We start from the raw sequence: 8,236 nt of genomic DNA, 5'->3' as shown, positions 1-8,236 counted from the left end.
CGGGACCTTTCCGGGAGTAGCGGACATACGTGCTGTGAGCCTGCAGGGCGCGCGCTCTCAGCACATATGTATTTTTTAATTGCACGCAAATATGCGGCCGCTCGGCATCAAGGCCGCATATTTGCATGCGATCGGTGTCAAGGGGTTACATTCATCCCATGGTTCCCTTTTATTAGGCACCTGTATTGATCTCTGAACATATGTGACTCTGCCAATCCCTTCATTAGCTCCCGATTGCCCAACGCATCAAGTTCAAGCTGCTAACCCTGACCTACAAAGCCATTCACAATGCCGCCCCGAACTACATAACTGACCTGATACCCAGATACTACCCTACACGTGACCTCCGCTCCTCACAGGACCTCCTGCTCTCTAGCTCCCTGGTCTCCTCCTCCCACGCCTGATTGCAGGACTTCTCCAGGACTTCCCCCATCCTCTGGAACTCCCTACCCCAATCCATCAGACTGTCACCTACACTCCTCACCTTCAGGCGCACCCTGAAAACCCTCCTCTTCAGGGAAGCCTACCCCAACCTCACCTAACAACTAACCTCCTCCACTCCACCCACCACTCCATCCCCCACAGCCATCTCCTCCTGGCCACTTCCCCTCCCTCCTAGATTGTAAGCTCGAAAGATCAGGGCCCTCGAACCCCTCGTGTATTGTATTGTTACTGTCTTGTCTCATGTTCTGTCCCCCTTGCTATTGTACAGCGCTGAGCATACCCTTTGGCGCTATATAAATACTGTATAATAATAATAATATGCTTCCACTTAAAAAGGCACCATAGCTTTCCATTGGACAGATACCAACAAGAACAAAGATGTCCTGAAAGTTCATCGGAATAAAACCAGGAAAACTTTTTTTTGTTTTTTTATTGTCAGTGTACCATTTTATGTTTTTTTAATTATCATCAGCAAAATCTGTTATGTCAGATGTAACATAAGCCTATGCTTCTAGAAAAAAAAAACAAAAAAAAAAGAAACACAGAGAAATTTCTGGTCTTTCATATGGAAGCTTGATTAGGAAGTGTCGTACGTTTGATGGCGCGTTAGGCGGAGAGAACATCTTAATTAGCTTTGGTACAGAGACCCATATGTCTGAGGAAGAACCAACATATGTTTTACTCCGAGAGAAGAGATGGCTTCTTTTCTGCTTCCTCCTTGCTGGCTCTTCGTGTCTTATATTCCGTATTAATTAGGAGCGGGGTGGCTGTAGCAGCAAGGCGGTTCTCTGCCGACACAAAAAGAAAAAGTTTTTTTCTTTTTTGAAAAGTGCGAACTTAAGCATTCACAAAAAAAAATCCCACAATATTTAGTTTGTAAGAATAACACTGTAAAATCAGTCTTTTGTAAACGTTTCCTTCTGTATCTTCATAGAAATAGAGTGACGTGGACAGAACACCTGCAAAAAAACAAAAAACATTTTGTAACTTTCAAAAATCGAGAAAAAACTTTTAGATTCACATAATTAATAGGTCAGTTCACTGAAAAGTGATAATAATTTGAAGGTGGAGCCTGATTATCAGGGGCGGACTGACAACTCATGGGGCCCCCGGGCATAAGGGGATCATGGGGTCCCTGTGTCCTTGCCCAAGCTCAAAAAGCCTATGAAAAAGGTACCAGGGGCATCTCATGGGGCCCCCTACTGACCCCGGGCCCTCGGGCAGTGCCCGAGTTTCCAAATGGTCAGTCCGCCCCTGGGTCAAGGACTTTTTTTAAATCATAAACCAGCTTTTTTGCTACAATAGGGTTCAATGGAGAAGCTGCTGAAATGCATGGTAGTGCGTTTTTGCCACGTTTTGCATTTTTATTCTGCCCAGCAACAAATAAATTCCACTTCAACAAAAAAAAAGCTGAACTCAAAAAAGCCTATGAAAAAGGTACCAGGGGCATCTCATGGGGCCCCCTACTGACCCTGGGCCCTCGGGCAGTGCCCGAGTTTCCAAATGGTTAGTCCGCCCCTGCTGCTTACGTATCTTGGGAACGCCAAAGGGTGTCTCTACTTCTTTCGCTGCCAGGGCCATTTTTCCATTTTTTGCGCACGTTTAAAAAATCATTTTAGGTCTGAAGATGATGCAAAAACCCCCAAATCATTATATATTTTTTGAAAGCAGACACCCTAGAGAATATAACAGGGGTAGGTTCAAATTTTTATGTCACAAGATATTACCGCAAAAGGTTTAGGAAATGCAAATTTTCAGTAAAAAACACACTAAAGTGAATTTTAGAGCAAACAAACACAATACATTACACACGTTTGGGAAAATATAAAAGATGAGGTTGCACCGAGTAAATAGATACCCAACACGCCAAACCTTAGATTTGTGTGTGCCTATGAAATGGCAGCAAACTTCAGTACCCTATATTTTCTATAGGCGATGCTTCAAAAGTCCCCTATAAGTCATCAGCTTAGTGTTAGAGAGGAGATCTTGTGCTAGAATTATTGCTCTCACTCTGGCATGCGCGGTGATATGTAACATGTAACACCAATAACATGGGCACCAATTCACAAAAAGAACATTGGGGAACTGGAGAAAGTGCAGAAAGGGAAACAAAACTGATAAGAGGCATGGAGGAGATCAGCTATGAGGAAAGATTAGAGGAACTGAATGTATTCTCTCTTGAGAAGAGGAGATTAAGGGGGGATATGATCTCCATGTATAATACATAAGGGGGGATATGATCACCATGTATAATACATAAGGGGGGATATGATCTCCATGTATAATACATAAGGGGGATATGATCTCCATGTATAATACATAAGGGGGGATATGATCTCCATGTATAATACATAAGGGGGGATATGATCTCCATGTATAATACATAAGGGGGGGATATGATCTCCATGTATAATACATAAGGGGGGATATGATCTCCATGTATAATACATAAGGGGGGGTATGATCTCCATGTATAATACATAAGGGGGGATATGATCACCATGTATAATACATAAGGGGGGAAATGATCTCCATGTATAATACATAAGGGGGGATATGATCACCATGTATAATAAATAAGGGGGGATATGATCACCATGTATAATACATAAGGGGGGATATGATCTCCATGTATAATACATAAGGGGGATATGATCTCCATGTATAATACATAAGGGGGGATATGATCTCCATGTATAATACATAAGGGGGATATGATCTCCATGTATAATACATAAGGGGGGATATGATCTCCATGTATAATACATAAGGGGGATATGATCTCCATGTATAATACATAAGGGGGGGATATGATCTCCATGTATAATACATAAGGGGGGATATGATCTCCATGTATAATACATAAGGGGGAAATGATCTCCATGTATAATACATAAGGGGGATATGATCACCATGTATAATACATAAGGGGGGATATGATCACCATGTATAATACATAAGGGGGGATATGATCTCCATGTATAATACATAAGGGGGGGATATGATCTCCATGTATAATACATAAGGGGGGATATGATCACCATGTATAATACATAAGGGGGGATACGATCACCATGTATAATACATAAGGGGGGATACGATCACCATGTATAATACATAAGGGGGGATACGATCTCCATGTATAATACATAAGGGGGGGATATGGTCTTCATGTATAATACATAAGGGGGGATACGATCACCATGTATAATACATAAGGGGGATATGATCACCATGTATAATACATAAGGGGGATATGATCACCATGTATAATACATAAGGGGGGATATGATCTCCATGTATAATACATAAGGGGGGGATATGATCTCCATGTATAATACATAAGGGGGGATATGATCACCATGTATAATACATAAGGGGGATATGATCTCCATGTATAATACATAAGGGGGGATATGATCTCCATGTATAATACATAAGGGGGGATATGATCACCATGTATAATACATAAGGGGGATATGATCTCCATGTATAATACATAAGGGGGGATATGATCTCCATGTATAATACATAAGGGGGGGGGGGTATGATCTCCATGTATAATACATAAGGGGGGATATGATCTCCATGTATAATACATAAGGGGGGATATGATCTCCATGTATAATACATAAGGGGGGATATAATCTCCATGTATAATACATAAGGGGGGGATATGATCACCATGTATAATACATAAGGGGGATATGATCTCCATGTATAATACATAAGGGGGGATATGATCTCCATGTATAATACATAAGGGGGGGGATATGATCTCCATGTATAATACATAAGGGGGGGATATGATCTCCATGTATAATACATAAGGGGGCATATGATCTCCATGTATAATACATAAGGGGGATATGATCTCCATGTATAATACATAAGGGGGGATATGATCTCCATGTATAATACATAAGGGGGATATGATCTCCATGTATAATACATAAGGGGGGATATGATCTCCATGTATAATACATAAGGGGGATATGATCTCCATGTATAATACATAAGGGGGGATATGATCTCCATGTATAATACATAAGGGGGGATATGATCTCCATGTATAATACATAAGGGGGATATGATCTCCATGTCTAAATACATCAGTGGTTCATATAGTGAACTCGGTATAGAGCTATTCACCCTGAGGTCATCACAGAGGACAAGGGGGCGCTCTTTACGTCTGGAGGACGGGTGTAACTATTTTTTTCATCACATAGGGGACACATTGTCCCCTATCTGATGATTTTTAGGTGACAGGTTCTCTTTATTGAGACATGCAGGGTCTAACAGACCTCCAATGTCTCCTCTAGGCTCAACTCAGTCTATTGCAATGCATACCGCATTACAATAAATTGCTTCTGGACTGTGCTAGCAGAGAAAGTGACAGCTGTGACCCATAAGTGACGTCACTCACGCATGTCGCCTTCCTTGTTACGGAAAGAAGGGGAGGGGAGAGGACATACTAGGGGCTGTGGAAGCAATCGGGCAGCACCGCAGCTGCCCAACTGCTTCTACCTGACAGGCAGGAGTCTGCCTGTCAATTTTATACACAATCTGGGATTGTGTATACACAAAGTCACTGGATTGTATATTAGACCCCTCGCTGTCAGGTCTGTATGACATATAGACCGGGCAGCAAAAGGGTTAAGATATCATTATTTTCTCATGCCTGGGCTTACCAGTTGTAGCCCCCTGGTCCTAAATTGGGGCTGCTATGCAAATCTAGTTTTTGACTGGGCTGTAGTTGGCTCAGACTGATTGTACATTTCCCCAAATCTCAGTAGGTTTGTGCATTTCTCACAGTCGCTAGGAGGTGTCACTGGTGCCACAGGTCATAGTATGAGATTGCACAAATGGACTGAGTTATCGATATTTATATTTCTTTCAGACAAAACAGTAGGAGGTTCTATGGCCGCTGGTGCATTCTGGGAGAGGATATAAATATTTGGAGCGGGCTATGTGTTCATTCTCTTGCCTCAGGCCGAGGCCTTAGGAGATGCTGCTGATGAGAGCTCCATGTTAGGCCCAGAAACTTGTCTGGGTCTACCTACTTTGAAGTGGTCCTGAGGATATCCTGCCCGAAGTGGAGGAAGCCAAGCAAAGGTGGGAAGATCCAGGGGAGGCCACTTGGTGGAGAGAGCCAGGATGAATGCTGGTCTCTCTGAAGGTCCTGTTGACTCGCTTGGAGGACGCACTAGACTCTGAAAACGCGCTTGCAGTGTTGCCAGGTCGGCTTAAAGGTTCTGACGCTGTGAAGCTGGACTTTGTTCTTGATCCAAGGAGTCTGTAAGTGATCTGCGTGGCACCTAAAAGCCCTGACCCTCTCCTTTCACTTCCTTTCAAGTTCAACATTAAAACTTTGAAAAAGACCTAAAGTGGCTGGCACCCAATTTCTGTTCTAATCTCCTTTTTTAACCACAGACTTAGCCCAGGGGTAAATGCTAGCTTGCTCCATGCCCTTTGGAGGTACTAGATCTGTTGTGAGGAGGGCACTACACGGTTCTTTTTTTAAAAAATGTAACTAAAAGTTCTTGGATTTGTTTCTGCCCACCTTGGAGGTTTGATTGTTACCTCCTACCTCAGAGAGATGGGTGTTGAAATTAGCCCTAGATGTTTGAGTGTTTCTAAACACCTTGTCTTTTGGATTTTCCTTTCCACCTTGAACATTTACAAGTTCCCAGACACCTGTGTTCCTTCCAGCTTGGAGGCATGAGTGTCCCTACCATGTTGAAGGTTTGGGTGTTCCTCATCTTGGGTTTTCGGATGTTCCTGTCCACCTTGAAAGTTTGAATGCTCCCACTCACCTTCGCTACCACCTATGTTCCTGACAGCTTGGAAGTATGTGTGTTTCTGCCCACCTTGCACTTTTGAGTGTTCCCACCTACCTTGCGTTTTTGAATGTTCCTGTCCACCTTGCAAGTTTGAGTGCTTTACCCAGGGGTTCTTCCCCTAGAGAGTAACCTGCATTCATATTTTACATTATTTTACATTTTTCAATAATAAACCTCATTTGCCATATAGTTCCCACCCCTGTATTATGAGTAGGTCTTCTTGTAAAGTTGTTATATCCTGTTGTGAAGATATAACCCTGCTCAGCTTTGTATCATCAGCAAACACTGAGATTGAACTATCTATACCAACCTCAATATCATTTTATTTATGCACAAGTTTAATAAAATGGGACCCAGGACAGAGCCTTGATGTACCCCACTTACAACTGTAGACCATTCAGAAAATACGCTATTTATCATCACCCTCTGGATGTGGTACATACACTATCGTCAATGCCAACAGACCTCAACTGGTAAATTAATCTTTTATGGGGTACTGTATCAAATGCTTTGGTGAAATCCAGATACCCCACATCCACAGGTATTCCTCTATGCAGATTAAAATAAGTAGTAAATCCACCTGCGCTACTACGTTTACAATATATAATATAAAGACAGCTGCCAACATCCAATCCTCACCTTTTAAATGGACATATATATATACAAATAATCAATATTGATGCAGCGCTGATATAATTAACAATAAGGTGGGTTTCAACCGTGAGAAAATAGTGAATTCTGTGTCAAACAGCCCGCACAATCTCGGCCCACAGTGATTCCCTCTATAACATATAATTGCTGTTTATAGACGGTAAAGGCAAAAAATGCAGTCCACAGTAGATATAGATACATAAACACGTTTTAGAGGACACACATGCTCCTGTGCTCATGCAAAGTGGTAGGTGATAATCCTTGTATGGCTAGCATGCCCGCTCACCTTCCCCCTGCGACCCACAGGGGCCAAATAGCCTTACGGGTCACACCTTGACCCTATGCGTTTTCTCCAGGTGCAAGACACTCTTCACTCTCCAATGCTCTCTCCTTCACCATCTGCTATTCCCCCTGAATAGGTACCGCTGTGCATGTACTCAAAAGCTCATGGGATGGTGACAATCATGAAACAAAAACACAAAGATCCTCCATAGTGCAAAACTGTATATCACGTTTATTCCGTTTAAACCGCCAAGTTGCAACTCACATTTCAGCAGACGAAATTTCACTTGTGACACCTCTCATGGGTGTACTGAGGCACTCTGGTGTAGCAAAATGGCGCCAACCCGGAAGTGCGTCACCACGTCACTACGTCACATCTACGCGTTACGCCACGCCCCTCGTAGCTTCGTCAGGAACGTTCCTGACGAAGCTACGAGGGGCGTGGCGTAACGCGTAGATGTGACGTAGTGACGTGGTGACGCACTTCCGGGTTGGCGCCATTTTGCTACACCAGAGTGCCTCAGTACACCCATGAGAGGTGTCACAAGTGAAATTTCGTCTGCTGAAATGTGAGTTGCAACTTGGCGGTTTTAAACGGAATAAACGTGATATACAGTTTTGCACTATGGAGGATCTTTGTGTTTTTGTTTCATGATTGTCACCATCCCATGAGCTTTTGAGTACATGCACAGCGGTACCTATTCAGGGGGAATAGCAGATGGTGAAGGAGAGAGCATTGGAGAGTGAAGAGTGTCTTGCACCTGGAGAAAATGCATAGGGTCAAGGTGTGACCCGTAAGGCTATTTGGCCCCTGTGGGTCGCAGGGGGAAGGTGAGCGGGCATGCTAGCCATACAAGGATTATCACCTACCACTTTGCATGAGCACAGGAGCATGTGTGTCCTCTAAAACGTGTTTATGTATCTATATCTACTGTGGACTGCATTTTTTGCCTTTACCGTCTATAAACAGCAATTATATGTTATAGAGGGAATCACTGTGGGCCGAGATTGTGCGG

At 43.1% G+C, this 8,236-nt stretch overlaps 1 protein-coding gene across 1 annotated transcript in view; it reads right to left on the bottom strand.

The window, feature by feature from the left end:
- Window positions 1-834: 834 nt before the first annotated feature.
- The window catches only part of LOC149444262 (galactosylgalactosylxylosylprotein 3-beta-glucuronosyltransferase 1-like), a 294,915-nt gene continuing 287,513 nt past the window's right edge, over window positions 835-8,236 (bottom strand). Inside the window, exon 6 of the mRNA XM_089654742.1 lies at window positions 835-1,403. The gene's annotated coding sequence lies outside the window, so the exon portion shown is untranslated. The remainder of the gene's footprint in view (window positions 1,404-8,236) is intronic.

The sequence above is a fragment of the Staurois parvus genome, unplaced genomic scaffold, assembly GCF_062004578.1.
Source record: "Staurois parvus isolate SC_StPar_1 unplaced genomic scaffold, SC_StPar_1.0 ptg000795l, whole genome shotgun sequence".
In the NCBI taxonomy this organism is placed as follows: Eukaryota; Metazoa; Chordata; class Amphibia; order Anura; family Ranidae; genus Staurois; species Staurois parvus.
This window is presented reverse-complemented; position numbering and strand designations above follow the sequence as displayed.